General features: G+C 40.2%; 1 protein-coding gene across 1 annotated transcript in view; it reads right to left on the reverse strand.

Moving 5' to 3' along the window:
- Positions 1-26,138, reverse strand: part of LOC134226161 (WSCD family member AAEL009094) — a 104,113-nt gene that overhangs the window by 72,773 nt on the left and 5,202 nt on the right. The window lies entirely within an intron of this gene.

Below are 26,138 nucleotides of genomic sequence, written 5' to 3' on the forward strand. Positions count from 1 at the left end.
AGTGGCCTGTGCGGTATATAAGAGTCTTCTCTATTCGGCTCGGAGGAGTGTAATACATATAATACACATTATGTATGCGTGTGTATGTGTGTATGTATACAAAATTTTGTAGACACGCTATTTGAATCTTATCATTGGCCGATTTACTCGCAACAGATTCCTTTCGATGGAGAATCCTCTCCCATTATTGTTTGCTATTGAAAATTTGTAAGATTGAATTATAGAATTTTTTTTTTATAGAACCCGTCAATTATAGAACAATTCTCCTTACCAAAGAAGACCAGATCCTGTGCACGATGACCATTGGCTAGAGTGACATGGAGTAGGGAGCTGCACTGGCGGAGCCAGCTATTGTTATTTGGTGGGGCACCGCTTGGTGCAAGAATAATAGCCGTTGAGAACAATGGTGTGATTGCATCGTGTGGTGCCCCACCTCTGTCTTCACCAGTGGGGAGCTGCAACTGTATGACATTCGAAGATTATGTGACATTTGCCAGAAAAAAAATTACCAGAAATGATTTGCCAGAATGATTTTTTCCAAAAATCCATTAGACAGAATGGACCAAATGCCAGAAAGCCATTTCCCAGAATAGACCATTTGACAGAAAGCAATTTGCCATAATGTACCATTCCCCAGACATAGGAAAACTAGAAATACCGATTATTATTGATGGTTAAAGAATAGAGAAAGAATCATGGGTCTGTGCCATTTGGCATAACACAGAACATTAGGCATATCATTGATCTGCTACAAAAGTAAAGGTAATTTTACATAACGGAGATTTGGCATGATTTAGTAATGAAAGTTTCTGCGGTATACATTCATAAAAGGGTTTATTTAACTCAGTGGTTCCCAACTTTTTTTTGGATTGCGGCCTCCTTTACAACTAGCCAAGTGGCACACGGCGCCCTGAATATGTCACATATTCTTAATTTTATATCAATATCTTTTATCATTCGAATATTACATTCTTCAGCAGTAATTCATTCAGTGCGAATTTTGTACTTTCGTGATACTAGCTTCTTTATACGAGGTTTCGTGTCTGATAAAGTTGATCTCAAATCGCCCTCAATGTTAAATCATAGACAAACAGACATAACACATTGAACATTCACTGATGAAATTCATCGCCGTACATACATTAACGGCATCTGTTGTTTTCACTAAGTTGGGCAAATCACGAACCAGACGGTGGTAGGGAGCAAATGTTAAATTCGAGCAAATCCGATGCGCGCGCCACGAGTAATCGATTGACCAACTAGTGATTAGTAAATCAGTAAACGATGAGAATTTCACAATTGTTATGTCTGTTTGTCTGTGGTTAAATCTATTTCTTGATTTGGTCTTTATCTGGAAATGTGTCGAAAATCTACTCTCGCATACAAGCAAACGGTATTAGAATCTTCAAAGCTTGGAACGCGACTTTGCATTATGCAAAGCCACACCAAAACTGGTTCAATTTTTTAACCGAATAATTCACGAGATAATAAACCATTCCGCATGTCCAAATATTAATTCTGAGCTTCATTTGAAAGGCTGTCCACGTCCAAAGTAAACGAAAACGGATTGAAAACTTATGAAGCATATTCTTGAGCCAGAAAATATCGATCAAACTGTTGCTCCAGTGAGTCAAGATGAGCCATGAGTTCCAATTTTACATCTGCATCTAATTTAGTTGATCCTTCCTCAATAAAACTGCATAGTTTATCGAACATTTGAAATATGCGTTGTTTATTTCTTATCATTGCCGCGGAGGCTTGCAAACTGTCACTGAATTGAATCAGATTGGTTTGCTTGCTCTGTAATTTCCGTAATTTCAAGTCTAGCGAGCTCAGTTCGTCAAAAATGTTTGCAATCCTTCTTCTTCGATATTAGCTGTTGGCAAGCAACCTTAATTCAAAGCGCGCTGGTAAAAACATTACCCTTTGATAATCAACGTTGGCAGAGTTCTTGGAACGAGTATCCAGATTTGATAAAGTTCACGATTCTCACAAGTAGGGTCTCACAAGTTAGGACAGCATGTGCAACAACCTCTTTTATTCTTTCCTGAAATTCTGATTTTAACCCAAGATTCGTTGGTGCACCACCGGTACAAATTTATCGAACTTTTTTCTACTACAAGCCACCAGATGCAAAAAAATGTATATATTATATCCAGGGCCCTGCTTAGCCGTGCGGTAAGACGCGCGGCTACAAAGCAAGACCATGCTGAGGGTGGCTGGGTTCAATTCCCGGTGCCGGTCTAGGCAATTTTCGGATTGGAAATTGTCCCGACTTCCTTGGGCATAAAAGTATCATAGTGTTAGCCTCATGATAAACAAATGCAAAAATGGTAACTTAGCTTAGAAACCTTGCAGTTAATAACTGTGGAAGTGCTTAATGAACATTAAGCTGCGAGGCGGCTCTGTCCCAGTGTAGGGATGTAATGCCAATAAGAAGAAGATTATATCCATGATGTCGTCGCTTTTGGTTGTAGTTTTCAAATCACTACATAAAAGAAACTTTTTCAAATCTCATGATTTTGAGTAAAACTAATAAATTGCTTTTTGTATACAAAAAAATATAATTATTTAAAAAAAACCTATTCATGAAAAAACATATTCATAATCAGACCACGAAAAGGGTATATTTTTTGAAAAGCTTTCATTGCCACCTTGGAATGGTCTAGCGGCCCGCAGGGGGTCGCGGATCACCGGTTTGGAAACACTTATTTAAGATAATAGACCAGCGGTTCTCAACCTGGGCCCAGGGGGTACCTTGGACAAAAATGCGTAATGGCGGATGAATTACAATTTTTATCAAAACTTATTGATAAAGTTTTGATAATTTTGTATTTTTTTATTTCAAAACTTTGTCTTGTACATAATATGCATGGCGATCAGTAAATCATGGCCTATTGAATCCTGTCCTCCACAACCAGTACAATGGATGAAGGGCTGCATGACAAAAGATCAAAAGGACAAAACCTCGAACGAACAAATTTTAAAAATCTTCTGTGCAATCTACCTGATCAAAACAGAATGTTGAATAATATGTTTAGAATATGATTCTTGATTAAAATCTAGAGTCTACAGATTCGGAAGCCTCCATTTGAGAGACATGAAAACTTTTTCCCGAAAAGCTCAGTTGCTTCGTTGTAAAGAAATTGGAAGCATCCTTCTACGCTTTTCGGAAGCCTCCTTCCAAACAGCTGGAGGACACCTTTCAAGAGGTTCGGAAGCCCTTTTTCAAAGGTTCGGAAGTCATTTTTCAGGAGACCCGGAGGCCTCATTTTAACAGCTACGGAAACGCTTTTTCTATAAACATTATTTTTTTCTGATTCTTTTAAAAGCCACGGAAGAATCTTTTCAAATGACTCGGAAGGCATTTTCCAACAGGCTCGAAAGCCTCCTTTAAAAGGGTCGGAAGTCTCCTTTCAAGAGGCCTCTTCCTAGAGGTCCGGAAGTCTTCTTCTAAGCTTTCTTCTTAAAACTTTCTTTTTTCCTTTCTCCTTCTTAGTGATAAACTTAATTTTAAAATTAAAATATCAGCTAAATAAAGGTCTAAAAAATTCTTTTTCTTTCAAGAAGCTTGGAAGTCACCCTTCAAAGAGGCTCGGATTTCTTCTTTCAGGAGGCTTCGAACCGTACTCTCGAAAGCCTTCTTTCAAGAGGCCTTAAAGTGGTTCGGACGCATCCTTTCATCCAAAAGGCTCGGAAGGCTGCTTCCAAGAGGCTCGGAATCCTCCTTTCGAATGGTTCGGAAGCCTTGTTTTTCAAATGGCTTGAAGCCTTCCTTTAAGAGGCCCAGATTTCTTTTTTCAAGAGGATTGGAAGAATCCATTCAAAATACGCTGAAGCCTCCTTTCAATATTTTAACAGGCTTGGAAGCCTTCTTTTAAAATTCTCGGAAGACACTTTTCAAAGGGCTCGTAAAGCTCATTTTAAAGAGTCTCGGAAGCCACCTTTCGAGTGGTTCGGAAGCATCCTTTCAAAAGGCTTGAAGCCTCCCTTTAGGAGGCTCGATTTTTTTCCTTCAAGAGGCTGTGAAGCGTCCATTCAAGATACTGCTATGCCTCTTTTTAAGTGGCTAAAAAGCCGCCATTCACTAGGCTCTGAAGGCTCTAAAGTGTTTCATGATACTCCGAAACCTCCTTTCAGGGGTTCAAAAGTCGCCATTCAATAGGCTCGGAAGACTCTTTTCCAGAAGCTCAAAACTCGAGCTCGAGAGCTCGAAAACCTTTCATCAAGATGCTTGGAATTCGGAAGCCTCCTTTCAAGTGGCTCGGAAGCCTCCTCTCAAGTGGCTCGGAAGCCTTCCATAAAATGGCTCGTAAGGTCTTTCATGAGGCTTGTAAGTCTCCTTTCAAGAGGCTTGGAAGCTTCCTTCCAAGAGGCTTGGAAGCCTCATTTCAAGAGGCTTGGAAGCCTCATTTCAAGAGGCTTGGAAGCCTCCTTTCAAGAGGCTTGGAAGCCTCCTTTCAAGAGGCTTGGAAGCCTCCTTCAAGAGGCTAGGAAGCCTCCTTTCAAGAGGCTAGGAAGCATTCTTTCAAGAGGCTAGGAAGCCTCCTTTCAAGAGGCTAGGAAGCCTCCTTTCAAGAGGTTTGGAAGCCTCCTTTCAAGAGGCTCAGAGCCTCCTTTCAAGAGGCTCAGGCCTCCTTTCAAGAGGCTCAGGCCTCCTTTCAAGAGGCTCAGAGCCTCCTTTCAAGAGGCCTCGGAAGCCTCCTTTCAAGAGGCCTCAAGCCTCCTTTCAAGAGGCTCAAGCCTCCTTTCAAGAGGCCTCAGAAGCCTCCTTTCAAGAGGCTCAGGCCTCCTTTCAAGAGGCTCAGGCCTCCTTCCAAGAGGCCTCGGAAGCCTGCTTTCAAGAGGCCTGGAAGCCTGCTTTCAAGAGGCTCAGAAGCCTGCTTTCAAGAGGCTCAGAAGCCTCCTTCAAGAGGCTCAGGCCTCCTTTCAAGAGGCTCAAGCCTCCTTTCAAGAGGCCTCAGAGCCTCCTTTCAAGAGGCTCAGGCCTCCTTTCAAGAGGCCTGGAAGCCTCCTTTCAAGAGGCTCAGAGCCTCCTTTCAAGAGGCTCAGAAGCCTCCTTTCAAGAGGCTCAGAAGCCTCCTTTCAAGAGGCCTCGAAGCCTCCTTTCAAGAGGCCTCAAGCCTCCTTTCAAGAGGCCTGGAAGCCTCCTTTCAAGAGGCTTGAAACCTCCTTTCAAGAGGCTCCAGCCTACTTTCAAGAGGCTCTCAAGCCTCCTTTCGAGAGGCTCAGGCCTCCTTTCAAGAGGCTCGGAAGCCTCCTTTCGAGAGGCTCGGAAGCCTCCTTTCAAGAGGCTCGGAAGCCTATTTTCAAGAGGCTCGGAAGCCTCCTTTCAAGAGGGTCAGAAGCCTCCTTTCAAGAGGCTCGGAAGCCTCATTTCAAGAGGCTCGGAAACCTCATTTCAAGAGGGTCAGAAGCCTCCTTTCAAGAGGCTCGGAAGCCTCCTTTCAAGAGGCTCGGAAGCCTCCTTTCAAGAGGCTCGGAAGCCTCCTTTCAACATTGAAAAAAATCATGCAAAATTGTACGAAAAACCATTTCAACGAAAAGATTGGGCATTGATCTTTAAAGTATTCCATTTCATCTTAACATTTTTCCTCGTAAATAGAAGAAGAGGAAGGATATAAATTAGCAAAAATTGGGTTGTCTTTTCTTGAGAGATCAGGTATCAGGTATCAGAACGTCGGCTCAGGAGGCACGTTCCCCTCAATTTGGGAGATTTGTGCCATCGCCTTCACTGGCCTTTCTCATCATTTACCTGACGGAAAAGGAAGTGAAAAGGGGAAAGGAAGAGGAAGTGAAGTTGGAAGGGAGAATGGAACCATTTATAGGAAAGCCAATTATGTAGACTCACACGGATTCAGCTAGGGACTAAAGAGAGGTCACAAAACACAGAGGATGTAACAATGGACGAACGTCAAAGACGAAACACAGAGTGCACTGTGAAAAACGCATAATGCGAATCCATATAGGTGACAATCACAAAGTACATTGTAAAAAAAAAATGCATAATGCGAATCCATATAGGTGGAAGTTTGTTGAAAAGCTAAGTAAAACACATATTCATAACTCCACACTCACGTTGAGGATGAGCAAGAGTAGCCAAAGCCGAACGTCAAAGACGAGACACAGAGTACACTGTGAAAAACGCATAATGCGAATCCATATGGGTGGCAATTTGTTGAAAACTAAGTAAAACACATATTCATAACCCCATTCTTATTGAACCTCACGTTGAAGTTGAATAAGAGTAGCCGATTATCTCGGAGAAGTAAAAAGTCAACTACGCCATAGCTCCGGTTAGCGCAGCGAGGGCTAAAATACTGTGAAGGGGGCCCTGGTGCTTCACAGGCTCCTTTTGCGGTTAGGTTCTTATTAGACCCCCCTAACCATTCATTCGTAGGCACGGTAAACATAAAGCCGCATCACACCGAAAATTAGGGGTCACCTGTATGGTGGACTTTTACCACTGGAACAGGCAATCCGTAATGTTATTCTTAGCCAGATAACCAGCTGCCGACACCACACGGCTATCTAGGCTGTTCGTGGAGAGAAGTTGACATTGACTTTACGTCAACTCTCAATGTGGCCGAACAGCCGACAAGCCTCCTCCTTTCAAGAGGCTCGGAAGCCTCCTTTCAACATTGAAAAAAATCATGCAAAATTGTACGAAAAACCATTTCAACGAAAAGATTGGGCATTGATCTTTAAAGTATTCCATTTCATCTTAACATTTTTCTTCCAAATAGAAGAAGAAAAGGGATATAAATTAGCAAAAATTGGGTTGTCTTTTCTTGAGTGATGCGCGGTCGTACAAATGCCAACTTTGTTTTATATATAGAAGAAGATGTATGGTGTGATGCCGTTAACCTTAGTACTTCCATAGGCATGTAATTAAACGACAAGTGCTTTTCTTTATAGATGAAATCGAGTACTGCATCGGCAAACATACTAGCTAAAAAAAGAATTGATGAACTTTACGAATTAATTACTATTGATTTGTGCTCTATTCCCAAACACTAATTGTTCTCACAATCAGTCAATTATCGCATGATTTTACTCCCCTCTATCAGTTTCCACCGATCCATTCGGTTCATTTATAACCCAATGCAAGATCTTGTCTTAACCTCATTTTTCTGACACATCCCAGAGCTTGTTTACAGAACTACAGAATCAAAATCGATGAGTCGGAAATAAAAATTCGTAATTTCCGTTCAAAATCATTTTGATCCGAATATCCCAATAATATGCTTTGATTCATACAATAAATCAATTAAAGAAGGCATAAATATTCTTAAAAAATCGTGAAACAGTTTTTCCGGAAGCTGCTCCAGAGACTAAGTCCCTGTAAACAAACACTGTGAACTGTCGAACTGCGTCATCATGCAGTACTCTAAAGCATACGCTAAGGAGCTGCTTTGTGGGGTAAATGGGTAGGGGAGAGTGGTCTTCAACGCACTTGCAACACATGAAATCTGTCATTAAATCGATTTTACTACATATTCATCGCGAATATTTGTATTAAAATTCAAAACTATTTTCAAAGCTGAAGAAAAAATGGACATATTTCTCAACTTTCACTATAATTGGCGGATTGGCCGTACGTTTAGCTCCCTCGTAAGATGATGGTTCAAAACACTACGAAAATCTACTAATGGATCATGCAAGAGTTTACAATTTTAATACAATATAAAATCAAAAATGGCTAGTTGTTTTGAGTAGAATATCAATACGTGGTCATACATCTATATTCTTACAGCCGATTCTATAGGGCTGCCCCTTTTTAGTTTTTTTTATCCACCTTCGCCAGCACTCTCACATTAAGGGTTTAAAGTAGCATAACTCAAGAGTTTCCTGATTAGATACAATGTACACCATGCACCCTGGGCAGCCAATTTGATAATAAGTTTCTAATTTGATTGATTTCCAAAATCTAAAAGTTGCTTTCTTTCTGATATATACTACTACATTGCCGTATTGTGGGAAAGTAATCATAAACAAATAAAAACAAAACGTTTGAAATGGCAATTTAAAACGCAATTTAAATACGAAATTGAATAATAATGAGCTTTATAATCCGGAAATGAGAACCTCTGTCTTTCATGAATGCATCAACACTTTTCGCATTTTCCTCGACATTATCCACTTTATTCGCATAACTTTTCCTCTCTCTCTTTCTGCGTTCAGCATTGTTTTGCTGTAAATTTTCTTTGAGCATCAAATTGTTGTAATTTTCTACTAACAGAATAGAATGCATACACGCATAACATTTTCCAAACAGAAAAATGCGGATTTTCGAAAAAAAAATTCCTTGTTCGCAAATGGCACACAGCTGTGACTGGTTTTGATAATTTGGAAATAAATAATCAATTTTCTATTTTGTCGAAATGCTTCTCTTGTGCACGGTGTTGATTCAATTTATTTTAACTCGCCAACACCTTTGTATGAAACATCTGATGCGTGTATCCATGCATCGCCTACTCTCAACGAAAACACCAGAGCGGTGCTCGGAAAATTCCTCCCAACCTCTGCTTCGCAGATAAACAAAAGCCTCAGCGAGAGAAACCCAATGGTTCGAGCGCTCGCAGTTTTCCACTCTTGCACAAATACCACGACGCACGTGCACCGTTTGGTTCGGATCTCGTGTCAGCAGCAGTTTCCTTTTGGCACCTATTCGCCATCGCATATCCAATGTCGGTAGGCAGGGCAACTACTGGCATAAATGACGAACGTCTAACCTTTCGGTGCAGAGAACAAAATACTGGCGCAAACTAGCGCGAAATTTCTCCTGACATAGGTTCCCGAACTGCGGCGGTTCATGATTTCAGGGCAAAGATTGCAAATTGAATATTAATCATTGACCAAGGGGATAATATTAAGTGAATCAAAAAATATATTCTATTTCACATTTCAGTCTCTATTTCAATTGAAAAATTATGTTCATTATGGTAGCCACTTTCCATTAAGTCGCAGTTTTACTTCATGGTCATTGTAACTTAGTATGCCTATAACTAATGCCTACTCGTCCTCGTAAAATTTCGGACACTTTAATTGAGTTGATGCCGTTTAATAAAGATACTAAAACTTAAACAGAGGATCATCGATGTTCCATGACTTCATACCAAGTCAAACTAAAGAAAGCACATCCCGCTATACAAAAACTTGTTTCTGGATCACCACGATAGTCGATGATAGCTTAAAAACTGGCCACTTTATTAGTACTGCAAACATATCCTATAACCAGGGAATCATTTTTTTTTGGAATACGCATGCGAAACTAACGACGAAAGAGAACCAACGACAAAGCTTTGTTTTTATCGGAGATAATAATGACAAAGATCCGAAAATTTTTGCAAGCAACAAAAAAGAAGACAATCTTGTTGCTAACTTTTCATTCCGTTATTCTGCATTTTTTCTAGAACAAGTTTCGGTTTCATGCTATCATAGTTTCTGCTTTTATGGAAATATTCTTCTTCTTATTGGCATGACATCCCCACAGTGGGACAGAGCCGCCTCGCACCATTTTTGCATTCGTATATCACGAAGCTAACACGATGACGCTTTTATACCCAGGGAAGTCGAGACAATTTCCAATCCGAAAATTGCCTAGACCGGCACTGGGAATCGAACCCAGCCACCCTCAGCATGGTCTTGCTTTGTACCCGCGCGTCTTACCCACGGCTAAGGAGGGCCCCAAATTAGCATCGTATTTTCGGAAATATCAGAGCATGCAAGGCAAATGATTCTTGTCATATTGTGTTCGGTTTCTGATAAAGGTTTGTCGCTAGGTGCGTTTGTCAGTAACAAACTCTGTTGATGACAAAGAGTACCTATATTGTTAGGCGTAGCACGAATATTGATTCCCTGCCTATAACATATGATAAAAAGAAGCTAAAGCTCTTAAATAGTAAAGCCTTTGTAGGTTTATCTTCGATAATATAAATCATAAATCATTTGCATTTTATGAATAAGGGTAAATAAAAAGTTTGGGAGCCTCTGTCGTGTAGTAAAGCAGCACCTATCTGGTATGATGTGGATGATGACGATGATGAGATCATGCCACTGCACGGAGATCCATTACGTGCTATTTTCCTAACGGACAAGTAAACATCACTGAAAATGTTCACAGGAAATGCTGTTTTATTTTGCTATTTCCAACAACGAACAGGAAAGTTTTTCAAAAGTTAAGTCACCGAACATGTGGCTTACGTGAGCAGTAGATAAACATTCCAATCGGTAGTCAAAACACCGTGGATGCATTCGTGGGAAAACTTCACTGCAAAGCTATATAGAAGAAAACGACCTTTCACTGAGGCATGCATGCTCAATAGTAGCGGTAGTGGGGAAATAATTCGTCCGTTTTTCAACTACTATTAAAAATATGTTTTTAGAATCATTTTATATAAACTTCTAGCATTGTTCTCTGGTGCTTCTTCCTATCATGCACTTCGTCGTCGATTCGATTAGCTTTCCTCTTTAGTCTGATGTAGAGTTGCTTCATTTTGTCAAAGTATCTACAATTAAAGCAAAATGTGTCTAAAATTGAGAGTATCTGATATTTCAATCTAACTCCCCTCTATGACTTCCAGTATTCATCACGGATTTATGATTATTGTCTTTATTAGAGAGACTTGCATCTGTATCAAGGATTTTGAAGAACACTACCATAATTTTTTTTCTTATGCATACAATTACAATAATAAAACAGTTTTATATTTGTTCAAATTTGGAGATGTTCATAAAATATTGAGAAGTTGCCTATCGCTGTTATGATTTTAATAACCTTTACTGTTTTTATTATATTCGATTGTTTGCTATTGTTATCTCTAAATAAGGTTTTTATATTCATTTCATTTATTTAGTCTACATCTAAACAGATAACACTGAATCAACAATTTGACGCCACAATACACGGTTCGAGGGCGCATCTCTCCACCCTCGAATACGCCCCACGCTCGCCAAGTCGTTTTGCACCTGGTCTGCCCACCTCGCTCGCTACGCTTCACGCCGTCTCGTACCTGCCGGACCGTAAGCGAACACCATCTTTGCAGGGTTGCTGTCCGGCATTCTTGCAACATGACCTGCCCATCAGAGATGCATCCTCAACAGAACATGAGCCAACAGCGTACCTTGGTGTTCACAATATTGAACTCTGAACACAGTTCAGTGTGCACTGAGTTGGTACGCAAGCAAAACGATCATAGGGTAACGGTACCAATAGTGGAGGTATTAGTAGATCCACAAAAGAAAATATTTTTAAAAAATTGATAATTATGGGAAATTTACAGCTTTAATGTCTTAGCCAATAGGGCAAAAGATCCAATAGTGGAGGAACTAAGCACTTTCCAACACTAATTTGTCTATAACACCTAATCCATACTTCATTTCCCTTACCTTGAGAGTGCATCCGAAAGCTCATTATCTCCATTTTATCCGAAGCGTGCCATAATTTCATCAAAATCCTTTATTGTTACCTAAAATCAACCCTCCAATTATTGGTACAGTGTTCCAATAGTTGCGGTATTTTGTTATTCGTGTTCCTATAGTTGCGAATCCCATAGGATTTATACGGGACTCGCAACTATTGGAACACTACCGCAACTATTGATGCAAGGGAAGGAAAAAAATTAAGTAATTTAAATATACTTTACCAGTTTAAATGAAATTTCAATGTTATTCTGTTTCCATATTGTTATGACAGGTCGACTAATTGATTGGTAATGTGGGTTACTGAGTTTAATTTTTGAATTCCCTGCAAACCGTACTACCGCAACTATAGGAACACCCACGACTATCGGAAATGTTACCCTAGATAAACTGATAAATTTGCTAACAAAAATGAGATTGATGTCATTTAATATCAACAATTACTAAATATTGATTGCACCACTATGGGTACACTGTTCCTTTAGAGGCGGTAAAAATTAATTTTGGTTCCCATAGTGGTGCTATCTATTGATTTCTTATGGGACTCGCCACTATTGGTACAGTTGCACCACTATAGATGCAAGGGAGTCAATTTTATTAAGGAAAATCATTGTTTTTAATAGTTTTTCAAGCGAAATTTGAGGATAAGTTGCATTTAACAGCATATTTGAAGCACGATGCATCAACTGAAACCATTGTAAGTGGTATATTTATGATAAATCTCATTAAAATCCCACTACCTCCACTATTGGTGCTACCTCCACTAAGGGTACGGTTACACTAATAACTAAGATTCCTTAGATTTGGAACTATGCAAATACATACGAGCATACCGTTAGATGTCCACGTGTTCCATTACCAGCCGAAAAATGAGTAGCATGCCGTCACTTGAGTTTGTTTTCCTAGGATACAAGTTGCTAAGTTCGGTCAGTGCTCTTGAACAGTGTGCAGTGTTCAGAACGTTTTGAACACGAACACGCGTTCTCGTGTTCAGATGCATCTCTGCTGCCCATCATACCCTTCCGGCTTTAGCTACCTTCTGGATATTGGGTTCGCCGTAGAGCTGGGCAAGCTCGTGGTTCATTCTTCGCCGCCACACACCGTCTTCTTGCACACCGCCAAAGATGGTCCTAAGCACCCGTCTCACGAATACTCCGAGTGCTTGCAAGTCCTCCTCGAGCATTGTCCATGTTTCATGTCCGTAGAGGACAACCGGTCTTATTAGCGTATTGTACATGACACATTTAGTGCGGTGGCGAATGTTTTTTGACCGTAGTTTCTTCTGAAGCCCGTAGTAGGCCCAACTTTCACAGATGATGCGCTTTCGTTTTTCATGACTGACATTGACATCAGCCGTTGGCAAGGATCCGAGGTAGACGAATTCTTCGACCACCTCGAAGGTATCCCCGTCTATCGTAACACTGCTGTCCAGGACCTGTCGCGCTCGGTTCCGCCCACACGCATGTACTTTGTCTTTGACGCATTCACCGCCAGTCCAACTTTTGTTGCTTCACGTTTCAGGCGGGTGTACAGTTCAGCCACCTTTGCAAATGTTCGGCCGACAATGTCCATGTCATCCGCGAAGCAAATAAATTGACTGGATCTGTTGAAAATCGTACCCCGGCTGTTACACCCGGCTCTCCGCATGACACCTTCTAGCGCAATGTTGAACAATAGACACGAAAGTCCATCAGCTTGTCATAGTCCCCGGCGCGATTCGAACGAACTGGAGTGTTCGCCCGAAATCTTCACACAGTTTTGCACACCATCCACCATTGCTTTGATCAGTCTGGTAAGCTTCCCAGGGAAGCTGTTCTCGTCCATAATTTTCCATAGCTCTACGCGGTCTACACTGTCGTATGCCGCCTTGAAATCAATGAACAGATGGTGCGTTGGGACCTGGTATTCACGGCATTTTTGAAGGATTTGCCGTACAGTAAAGATCTGGTCCGTTGTCGAGCGGCCGTCAACGAAGCCGGCTTGATAACTTCCCATGAACTCATTCACTAATGGTGACAGACGACGGAAGATGATCTGGGATATCACTTTGTAGGCGGCATTAAGGATGGTGATCGCTCAAAAGTTCTCACACTCCAGCTTGTCGCCTTTCTTGTAAGTGGGGCATATAACCCCTTCCTTCCACTCCTTCGGTAGCTGTTCAGTTTCCCAGATTCTGACCATCAGTTTGTGCAGGCAAGTGGCTAGCTTTTCCGGGCCCATCTTCATGAGCTCAGCTCCGATACCATTCTTACCAGCAGCTTTATTGGTCTCTGTCTGTTGGATGGTATCCTTAACTTCCCTCAAGGTGGGGGCTGGTTGGCTTCCATCGTCCGCTGAACTGACGTAATCATCTCCGCTGCCTTGACTTTCACTGCCTGTACTCTCAGCGCCATTCAAATGTTCCTCGTAGTGCTGCTTCCACCTTTCGATCACCACACGTTCGTTCGTCAAGATGCTCCCATCCTTATCCCGGCACATTTCGGCTCGCGGCACGAAGCCTTTGCGGGATGCGTTGAGCTTCTGGTAGAACTTGCATGTTTCTTGAAAACAGTACAGCTCTTCCATCTCCTCGCACTCCGCTTCTTCCAGGCGGCGTTTCTTCTCCTGAAAAAGGCGGATCTGCTGTCTCCGCTTCCGTCTATAACGTTCAACGTTCTGCCGGGTACCTTGCTGCAGCGCGACCGCCCGCGCTGCGTCCTTCTCCTCCAGAATCTGTCTGCTCTCTTTGTCGAACCAATCGTTCCGTCGACTTCGTCCCATATACCCGATGTTGTTCTCAGCTGCGTCGTTAATGGCTGCTTTGACTGTATTCCAGCAGTCCTCAAGAGGGGCCCCATCGAGCTCACCCTCTTCCGGCAACGCTGCCTCGAGATACTGCGCGTATGCAGTGGCGACATCAGGTTGCTTCAGTCGCTCTAGGTCGTACCGCGGCGGTCGTCGGTACCGAACATTGTTGATGACGGATAGTTTTGGGCGCAGTTTAACCATCACCAGATAGTGATCAGAGTCTATGTTAGCGCCACGATATGTCCTGACGCCGATAATGTCGGAGGAGTGCCGTCCATCAATCAGAACGTGGTCGATTTGTGATTCTGTCTGCAGTTGTGATCTCCAGGTGTACCGATACGGGAGGCTGTGTTGGAAGTAGGTGCTGCAAATGGCCATATTCTTGGAGGCGGCGAAATCAATTAGTCGTAGGCCGTTCGTCAGCCGGTGAGCCCTTCCCAAAAGTCGGTCTAAACTCATCCTCTTGGCCAACCTGAGCGTTCAAATCTCCTATGATGATTTTGACGTCGTGGCTTGGGCAACTGTCGTACTCACGTTCCAGCTGCGCGTAGAATGCGTCCTTATCATCATCAGTGCTTCCGGCATGTGAGCTAATTTCGCACCATTGATCCCCAAACCTCCTGCAGCGCTACGATGCCGAATCTACGGTCCTTCAGCCCATCGGCGAGTATGCGTGTGCTCCCGATAAAGTTGAGAGATTTGCAGTTCCACGAACCGAGTTTCCAATCGCTAGTCCCTTTTCGTCGCGGTGGTCTTTGCCGATGGTTCCGGTCCGTACTCTCTTGTTGATTGTTCGTTGCTTATGTTTTTTAAAGGCTGGCTTGCAGGGCCTGACATCAAACCCCCTAAATTTCCGGAGGACCATTCCTCCTTATTCCTGGTGGACCATGGTGCAAAGTTTCACTAAGAGTCCCTCGCTGGCACTCGGACGACCGCCCCTAACATGGAGAACAGACGCTGTTGTGAGCCGATCCTGACATGGAGAACAGACGCTCAGTACGATGTGCACCTCCGGAGAGGAGCAAATCCACCCCCCCCCCTTCCCTTTCAGCATACGACCATAGTTCCCACCGGTTGCTCGTATCCCGACCAGCACCACGGGGAGGTAGGGATAGGAGTTGCTGGGTAAGAGGCTAAGGACCGCGAGATGGGGTCTATTTTATTCCTTCAGGTAAGCGAAGTACCAATGGAACGCTTTACCCAGCAGTGCCGTGTAAGTAAGTTTCCGTTTGTTCAGGTGAAAAATCCTCATTAGCTTCTGTATACGTTTCTTTCCCTGCTAATTGAACTTCCTCACGTCCACTGAATTTCTCTAATTAGTTTATCCATTTCATTTCATTTATTTAGTCTACATCTAAACAGATAACACTGAATCAACAATTTGACGCCACAATACACGGTTCGAGGCCGCATCTCTCCATCCTCGGATACGCCCCACGCTCGCCAAGTCGTTCTGCACCTGGTCTGCCCATCTCGCTCGCTGCGCTCCACGTTGTCTCGTACCTGCCGGATCGGAAGCGAACACCATCTTTGCAGGGTTGCTGTCCGGCATTCTTGCAACATGCCCTGCCCATCGTACCCGTCCGGCTTTAGCTACCTTCTGGATACTGGGTTCGCCGTAGAGCTGGGCGAGCTCGTGGTTCATTCTTCGTCGCCACACACCGTCTTCTTGCACACCGCCAAAGATGGTCCTAAGCACCCGTCTCTCGAATACTCCGAGTGCTTGCAAGTCCTCCTCGAGCATTGTCCATGTTTCATGTCCGTAGAGGACAACCGGTCTTATTAGCGTCTTGTACATGACACATTTGGTGCGGTGGCGAATCTTTTTTGACCGCAGTTTCTTCTGGAGCCCGTAGTAGGCCCGACTTCCACAGATGATGCGCCTTCGTATTTCACGACTGACATTGTTATCAGCCGTTAGCAAGGATCCGAGCAAATATATTATATTAACAATATGATTCACTTCGAGCTTTTCCATACAACGAAATGGCGAACCATTTGCCGGTGATTAGAGATGTCGCAAATTAATCGATTACTTCGATTAATCGATTCATCGTTGTGATAATCGATTCAATAATCGACAAGAATCAAGAGTAATCGATTAGTAACTAAACGATTAATCGGGATTTTACGACATCTCTACCGGTGATAACAACATCATCTAGCGAGCAAAGAGGAATCTAAACATGTTTTCTTCTTGTTTATTCTAGCAAATCCCATGGCGACAGTCATGCAGCTGAAAAGATGACATTCGAAGGTATAGGGATGCCCATACTTTTTTGAATAAATCGATCATCAAATGATCGATTTTCCTCGTTTTAATAAAGTTTTACGATAATATAGAGAAAAACAAATTATGCTTCGTATAGTAATAGTAGAAGCTGCTCCGACGTGGAAATGCTTGCTGCGCTGGTTTTCTACCCACAGCTGCTAGCATCTGGGTGTATATGTATGTATATGCGCGGAAAGCTAGCAATTTGTATGCCAAAAGCATAACAAAGGGGTTATCAAACTGTCGGAACTTGTGGTTTAAAAAATGTGGTTTTACAGGACGGTGTTAGCTACACCCAAAATAATCTTCCCATCATATCTACGTGAAAAACAACGTGTTTTTTTACAGCACTATTCACGTACCAATTAAGTGATTCAAAGGTCGAGGCACTCAATTTCACTCAATCGGCTAGCACTAGTGTGTCACATGAAGATTACGTGACTGTTTTATTGCTTTCATGACTGATCTAAATTAGATTGTTTTTCTTTTACTTTATCGAAAATTAAAAATATAACACAAAATTCTTCACCGGTTTTTATTTCAGAATTGAAAATCTAAACATAAATATGTACATCTTTGTCTTTAAACTCAAATGAGTGACATAAAATCCATTATAGCACTCATTTGGATGCTATAATGAAAAACCAACATCAGATCAGTAGTTACATGACTACATTTTGCTGAATCAGCTTGGGTAATGATGGCCATGACATCAGAATTTTCCAAAGGCAAGTTCATCTATCGCTTCATGGCTTGTCGAGCTACGCATTGTGGTACGATAACATGGAAATGACGGTTCTTTGCAGCAACATGATTTATCGGTAAGAATGATCATTTGAAGTAAATTAGTTCGTACCGTTTTGTTACAGCCCATTTTCCGTCATTGCAAAAAATAGCGTGTGCAACTCGTTGCAAAACTAAATTTTTTCAGCACTCGTAGTATTTATCCTACTCGACAAGCCTGGTTGGATAAACGTATAACTCGATATCAACTCGTACAACTCGTTATAAACGTACAACAATTTATCAAAATAGTAGTTTGTGCAACAAGTTGCAAAAAGATGATTTTTTCAGTCGTACGTTTATCGAACGAAGCTTGCCGAGTTGGATAAATACTACGAGTGCTGAAAAAATCGAGTTTTGCAACGAGTTGCACACGCTTTTTTTTTTGCAATGACGAAAAATGGACTTTAAATATGACAACTGTACTTGTACATCTCGCTTAACTTTTCAAAAGGACCTAAGTAACATTTTTTTCATGAATTAATTTGAATAGCGCAATCAACAGAACATCATGAAAGCTATTGATTGCTGTATTCAAATTAATTCATGAAAAAAATGTTACTTAGGACCTTTTGAAAAGTTAAGCGAGACATGTCCAATTCCTTCTAGAATTTACTCAACATGATCATTCTTGCCGTGCCACATAGACTAACGCAAAATGAACTCCCCCAAGAAATTATGACGTTTGAGCGGGTCGCATAATGAACGCAAAATGAACTTTTGTTCGAGAAGCTCAAATGTCAAAATCCATCCGGTGAGTGAATTTGATGAACTCCTGCACAGGTCTATTGCATAGTTCGATAAACCGTGAAGCGATATTGATATTGACATTTGCATTACACAAGTGATGAAGGCATGACAGAGCATGTCATTTGTAGTCAAGAGTAAAATAAGCACATGAAAGAATGGCAAAAATGTACAGTAAACTTTATGCGTCAAACAAACACATTTAATTTTTAGCTGTTTTTAGATGCGTGACCGAAAAATAATTACATATTTTATGTTTTGCAGTCTAAAATTATTTACAATATTTACACATTGCAATATTTACCATAATTACCATTAGAACTTTTAGATTACGCCATTTATTAAATGATAATTGGTATTTCGTATTGAAGAGGCCGTTTGCAACATAATATTCAATTCATTTTGGGCTGTCAAAAGAAATCTTTTCAAACAATAGGGTAAATCACTACTTGGGCCTATGGACCCCATTCCCGGCTCACTGCACAGAAAGCTAATGATTTATACTGTTTAGTAGCCGTAGGTTTATGATTGATCATTTTAAAAAAGTCTCCTATTTATCTCGCACAATACTCAATATTTTTCAACCATTTATTTCACTCCTAATCGATCCAATTATAGAAAATAAAAATGTAGATTTCAAACTTTTGCTCTTCGTTGTAACACCACTGAGCCGGAGTGATTCTTTCCACTTTTACAAAACGGTATCATCAAATAAACACCTAGCTGAAAATCGTCACAGTGCTCGATACAACCATTGCTTCAGGCTGTTTATCACCACACAATAATGCTAAACTCACGCACTTCAATCTTTTGTAATTGTTCGTATCACTAGATTTTATATAAACATATTGGAATACATTTAAAAATGTATCCTCAAACCGAACAAAAAATCACCTCGGCCCAAGAACTTCTAGCTGTACAGTGCTGCCAAAAGGCCATAAGTCTTATTTTAGTATGAAGATAATCCTTCATCGTTAATAGGAAAACTGTCTAATACGTTGACGCTATCATGTTATTTATAATTCTCTCGATTTCAAAAGGTGGAAAAGATATTGTTTTTAAGTGTTTGGAAGAAATTTGGATGAGTAAATATATCTTCTCAACCAAATAAAAATGATTATGAATAATACCATCTGGCATCTTGTTGTCGTGGAACGTGCATATTTTTGTTTACGTCGCATTTTCTACCGTCCGGAGAGAGAGAATGAGAGTAAGATGTTGAGAGATTGAGTAAAATATTGCGTATGCCGAGGAGATTTTGGGTATGCCGGATAAGCAATCGCCTATGACTGAAATGAGTGCTGCACCATGTTAATTTAAATCAAATAAAAGCTTTTTCAAGCGGTGTTTAGCAAGAATAACTATTTTTGAAGCAGAGGTGAACCCCATCGCAATATTACACGACCCACAAAATTCAGAAAAGTTGCCCCTAGTCATAAATATCAATTAAATAATGCAGTCGTGCGCATGTTAGGCCGGGAATAGGGTGAGAAACCCTATAATGAAGATTTCAGTATACTAATTATTGTAAGATAAGTTTTTCTGATAGGAAACCGAGCTAGAAACGCATGCGCAATGCAGAGAGAAATCCAGTAAGACTCGACTGTCAAGCACTTTGCTATCTCGTTCTCCCAGGGATTATATTCTTTCTATGTTATTTTTTTGTAGCAAGCGATCATGCACTCTCTGTTAATTAAAGAACATACTGTTGTGAAATTTTCAGGCGAACCAGAATAAATACACATTATTAAATGGTATAAATATTAGCAAAAGCATAGTCCAAACCAGTGTTTTTACGTTATTTGGCTACTAATGAAAGTGTGGTATCTCACAATGGTGTATATTAGAATCTATTATCTTCATTGACAAATTCTCCCAGAAGTACTTTAAGTATTTTCGATCTACGTTGGGTTCTTTTTGAGCTTATTGGAAAAAGCGCGTAAACAGAAAATGTGACCTTCCAATTTCCATCTTATATTTTTAATCCACCCTCGTTAGTTCTACAAACCAGTTTTACGCAAAATTCTCAATAAGGTTTTCTACCCAACTGGCATTCGGTCAAATGGAGGTTCAATGATTCACGCTATGTTTAAAGGCAACTATTATGCAAAGTGAATGCACCTCGGATGTTAAGCCGTTAGATCATAGTTTTTGACCTCTAGTTTAAGGATCTGTGTCGATTAAAATATTTCATCGGTGAAATTTTGACTTTTTTACTATTTAAGGTAATATTTTTACCCTAAAAACCTTATCTTATTTTTTTAAATTTTTTGAAACAAGTTATATAAAATCCAATAACTAGTTTTTTTCTGATGCTTTAAGAAACACTTTCATATAAAAATATTTTTCATATGATGAAAATAGTAGAAGTTATATTAGAATTACTGCCAGTTTTAAATGAACTTAAGATTTATTATGAATAGATCTGGAGCCTTCCTGAGCCGGGCGGTAAGATGCACTGCTGAACTGCAAGACCATGCTAAAAGTGGCTGGGTTCGACTACCTGTCTTGTCTAGGAAATTTTCTCGCCTTCCCTGGGCATAAAGTATCATCGTAGTCTCATGATATACGAATGCGAATGTAACTTGGGCTAGAAACCTCGCAGTTAATAACTGTGGAAGTGCTAAATGATCACTAAACTCAGAGGCAGCATTTGTCAGAGTGGTTTATGTAATTCCAATAAGAAGAAGTATTATTAAATTTAAGAACATAATATCACTTTTTAACATTTCAAATCAACAAAAAATAAAACCACGGACTAGTTCAAAGTAGTATTTATGTTCTGTATTATTTCAAACTGTATTCAACCTCAATGGACGTCTGCATTATGTGACCAATTGTATATGCTACCATCGTGGATAACAGTTTACTTGCATTCTGTTCGTGGTTATTTGGCATTTTGTAGTTTTTCTAGATAGCATAAAAAATTTTGTGAATGACTTCCGTTGTTTGCTCCGTGTACTTTGTAAGGCCTCTCTGTGATGCGCTCACAAAATTCAAGAACATGGAATTTTTAAATATGGAATTTTTCGGTGATTGGTAGCCCGGGTGCTATCCAACTGTCACAAAAAGCTCTTATGGCGTCTGAATAGAGAGGATGAGGATGAGGATGATACTACCATCTATTGTAGCAAGGCACCTGCCGATAGCACTGGCCATATCTGACAAACGATTTGATCATGATTATACTATTGTATGTATTTCATCAAACTCCTGTATGAAGGGCCAAAAATGGGTGGGGTGGTTCCATAAGCAAAGACACTTATGCGAATCCACGGGATGAATAGAGAATCTCCTTCCAGAAGAAAGTTCGTACACACAAAATTATAATCTAGCCCTCGTTTCCCAGATTGACCCAATAGATGGGGAGAAGAGCCCGCCCTTTATCCACGAGATGTTAACAATAGGAAGTTGGCGATTCCACTCTTCCTATCCAAATCGCTTCAATCGGGTGCCCTGATGGTTATTTTTAATGGTATTTAATCATATAGTTTCAATATAATTTGGTAAATATATGTATATAATGGAATTCTCTCACCAAGTTTCAAATCCTTTGTCGTGGATGAGGGAGGACCTTTCTTCAATGCCTTCAATGAGTTATGCCTTCAGAGATAGATAACCAATAGCTCTTCAAGAAATGTCCTGATTCAGATCGGGGAATATATTTCATTCTGGTTCAAACATCGAGAAATAGATTTCTTGATTTCTGTAAAGATGAAATAAAAAGACGGATGGCAGTATCATACATAATAACATAATTGTTTTGATTAATATGCATATGTATTCTGACTTTTTTGCCTTTCTCGTACAACAAACTTTTTTTTCACAAACTTTTTTTTTCTTTTTGTTGTATCGTTGTAATCAGAAGATTAACGTTATAAGTACAAAACAACTATGTTTTGCACTGTGGTGGGCTGGTTATTTAACAAAAAATGGACAATAATTCTGCAGTGATCTAATAGGTGCAAGAATACGTGACGCCCATTAGATTCGAAATACATTTTTTCTCTACACATAATATGAAATGACAAAAAATCAAGATATTACTGTACCAAAAAAACTGTAGTAGACAGGGTAGCATTTAATTCACAATGTTCTTTTTATTGAATATTCCATTGCTTCTAGTTCCAAGTAAACCTCGCAATCTGAGCATTCTGGAGATAACTTCAACCACTATCCGAATCAGCTGGCAGGAACCAGAGCGCAAAAATGGCGTAATCCATGGATACCGAGTATACTATGTGTATCAGAATCAAACCCTTCTGCATCTTCCCATGCTGGAAAGTGATGCCATTCAGAACTCGATATGCTACTACACATTGTCCAGCTTAAGTAAAAAAGTACATGTGTCAGAAAAACTCCAAAAAAAATTTTTGCTTAAAAAAGTTTAACATATATGGTAAAATAAAATGAAAGCAAGTTGTTTTGGAAAACTATATTCTCTAACTGGTTCCACAATATGTATTCAACCAAAGATAGTTTGATCAACCAGAAATCCGGGTTCGTAGACCGTCAGCAACTGATCTCAGAGGCCAAACATCAAAAAGTGTTGATCCCACATCTCTGCCTTACAGTTTGTAGTGTGAACTCCACCAGTTACTAAGTAACTTATACTAAATGATTGGAATCCTGTTGTCAAACAATATATTAAGAGATACTTGGGTTCAAACTAGCTGTTAGATGTCAAGCAACGTTGTAAAAAAAAACACTGGCGGGTAATATTTGTATACTTTTTGGTAAATTCGAGCGTGAAGAAAAACATTGTTAGATTTGTTTTTCAAACGGTGGTTTTAAACCTTGCGTTGGGTGGTCGAAACGCGTATCAAAAATGAGCGACCTTGTCCAGTGCGATACAGAAAAGGGAGGAAAGACTTATGGCGTCTGAATAGAAGTCCAAAAATGTTACACTAAAACAGTAATCAACTGCCTGTGGTAGACTCTCCAATACTTTATAATACCATTGCATTATTTTCCTTTCAAAACACCCCGTTTAACTAAAAGACTTCGGCAGTAACGCCCAGTGAAACCAAGTTGCGCGTGATGGATTGAGGTGGTTGAGTTACCCTCTGATGTCCAGACTTTAGATTTGTCTTGATGTTTTTTTTTGTTCCAGGCCGAAAATTTGGTAGACCAATAATCCCACCAGCTAATGTAGCGCTGGAGGAGGGGTTTTGTCTAAAATTGTGTGATAGTCTCCTCCTTCCAGAAGATGATTATAAAAACAATTGAAATATAATCGAGCATCTTTCTTGACCTGTCCAGCGTTGAATTCTTTTTCTATGGTAATAAGTGGACGATCCAGGGTTGCTGGTTTTTAATAGACACGTATGAGATAAGCAGTTACACAAGAATTCGCTATGGAAAAATGAAATATATTTTCGGTGTCAACAGTATTTCTAGTATACCTTCTGCTACTTTCATCATATGAAAAATATTTTTATATGAAAATGTTTCTTAAAGCATCAGGAAAAAAATTTAGTGGTTGGATTTTATACAAATTGTTTTAAAAAATTTAGACAAATCAGTTAAGGTGTTTAGGGTAAAAATATTACCTTAAATAGCAAAAAAGTCAAAATTTCACCGATGAAATATTTTAATTGGCCCAGATCCTTCAACTAGAGGTCAAAAACTATGATCTAACGGCTTAACATCCGAGGTGCATTCACTTTGCATAATAGTTGCCTTTAAACATAGCGTGTGATTATCATTTTCAAGTTCAACGGTTAGAAAATACTGAAAATATATTTGATTATGTGTACGACTTTCTAAATGCTACCTGTTGGGCTTTACGTTTTACGCCATTTATTAGGTTGTGTACCACTATTGTGTTAAATACAAATTCGATTTGAACTTTTCAAGGTCTCGCTCAACGATTGCCCAATGCTTTTCAATTGAGCGCAGCTTCAGTGAGTTTGGAAGGTTTTTGCCCTTGGGTACAACTTGGATGTTGTCTCACAAGAACGGTAAACCATTCCGTAATCGTTTTCCAGTAACGACAAAAAGTTAGGCTTGGCCAAAACAACATGTAAAAAGCTTTCTGTTTCTTTCAAGAAAGGAAATAGCCTTCATTTGTGGAGCGCTTTGACACCTTGCCAGCGACCGAGTCGGCCATCGACGCTCCCTTGATAGTTCTGGGCAGCGTTTGCAGAAATCGCTCTCAACAGATAACGAACAACTATAAAAGAAAGGCAAAAACTGTTCCGAATCATAACAAGCCATAATAGGTAACAAATTTATCAAACTTGTATACAAGGGCAAAAAACAGAATCGAATAGGCAGCAACCACATGATTCTCGTTTTGTTCTCACTCATTTTGTGTTGCACATCTGTATAGAACACGTTGAAATGCATCTTTAAAACCAGTGCTCCCCGCGTTTGGACCCTATTAAAAGAAATCCCTGGTTGCGGGAGAAAATAACGCCAACGTGACGAAGCGAACACGAAAAATCAGACGAATGAAAAAAAACTCGGAAAAATGCGCTAGCAAAAGACACGACCGATCGTGCTGCAGTCTCTAACTGGAATCGACGTATTTTCATCTTGGGCGCCCCAGTTCGGGAAAACGGGCATTCCACGAATCCAAATCCTATCCTCCAAGTGATCGCTCTTCATCATTCAGCTAGGCTTTTGCCTTCATCATCTGCAGCTAAATACATAGCAAGAAACGCTGCCACGCTTTCAAAGCATCTTCTGTTCATGATTTAGACATCAACGAAAGTCTATCGGCCACAGGCTCCTTCCGGTTTTCGGATTTCTGAGTATTACCCCGATTTACGAACGGCGATTTTAAATCTGAACTTCAGTCCTTCAGAAGCATATTTTTAATGCCACCGGAGACCAGAAACAACAATTACCCGAACGATTTCACCTGAGGATAGAATATTGGGCAATCCAAGGAGAGATTTAAACTCCATATCAGATCATATTTTGTAAAAATTTTATTGATGGTTTTGTACCTCTTCTTTCAAATTGTAATGTCCTCACTAGGGTAAATCGTCTTAATGTTTGGAATATGGCCTAATGTTGCGGTAGTGTTTAAATGCTCCATCCAGGATATAATAGCATCAAAAACAACTGTGGATCCGCTAAAGTTCTTCGAATCAACCAGTAGAACACCTTATATTTGAAAAAAAAAACCGTTCAAAATTATGGAAAATACGCATTTTTCATTAAAAAATTGCGTCCTTTGATCCTATTATTGCGAAAGGTCCTATTGTTGTGGTATCGCTCTCCATAAAAAATGCACACAGTTAAAAATTCTGAAAATTACACGCTATGTAAATAATATTTGATCCAATATTTTTGTGTTCAATAGCCTTTAATTTTACATTTAATTTACATTCAATTTTATATTGAATACAAGCTCCATAGTAACGACGACCTGTTATTTTAAAAAGTGATGGAAAAATGGGTCGAATCGAACGGATCCTTTTTGTTACATCATATATGCTGCAACATTTTTATACTGTGCAGGCAATACCGCAATAGGACTGACCTTCAAAAAATGTCGCAACTGCGTCCAATTATTGCGGTAGTCTGTTTTTATTGTGACAAAAACAAAGCAACTTAAGTTTAGCCCAATTGACGTAATATTTACGAAACTAGAGTTAACGAGCATCCTATTTGACTACTGCAATGTGAAAAAAGGTAAACACTTCATTTTTAAAGAATTTTCGAAATCTATTTTGTTCTGACGGGACGGAGCTTAATCCCTCCATAATAGGTCGTTTGCCCTATAAAGTTTATTTGGTTTAGGGTCATTTGGCCGAATGCCGTTTGGTCGAATGTCGTTTGGCCAAATGCCATTTGGCCGAAAGGGTCATTTGGCCGAACGCCATTTGGCCGAATGCCGTTTGGCCGAATAGTTGAAATACGTTTCCTAATGAAGGGAGAAGGAAGAAAGAAGAAGGATAAAGGAGGAAGTAACAATGGTTAAGGAAGAGGGAAGAGGGAAGAAGGAAGAAGGAAGAAGGAGGAAGGAAGGTGGGTGAAGGAAGAAGATAAAAAGAAGAAGGAAGAAGGAAGAAAGAGAAGGGATAAGGAAGAAGGAAGTAGGAAGAAAGAAGTAGGAAGAAGGAAGAAGGAGGAAGGAAGAAGGAAAAAGGAGAAAGGAAGAATGAAGAAT

This window comes from Armigeres subalbatus, chromosome 3 (assembly GCF_024139115.2).
Source record: "Armigeres subalbatus isolate Guangzhou_Male chromosome 3, GZ_Asu_2, whole genome shotgun sequence".
NCBI lineage: Eukaryota > Metazoa > Arthropoda > Insecta > Diptera > Culicidae > Armigeres > Armigeres subalbatus.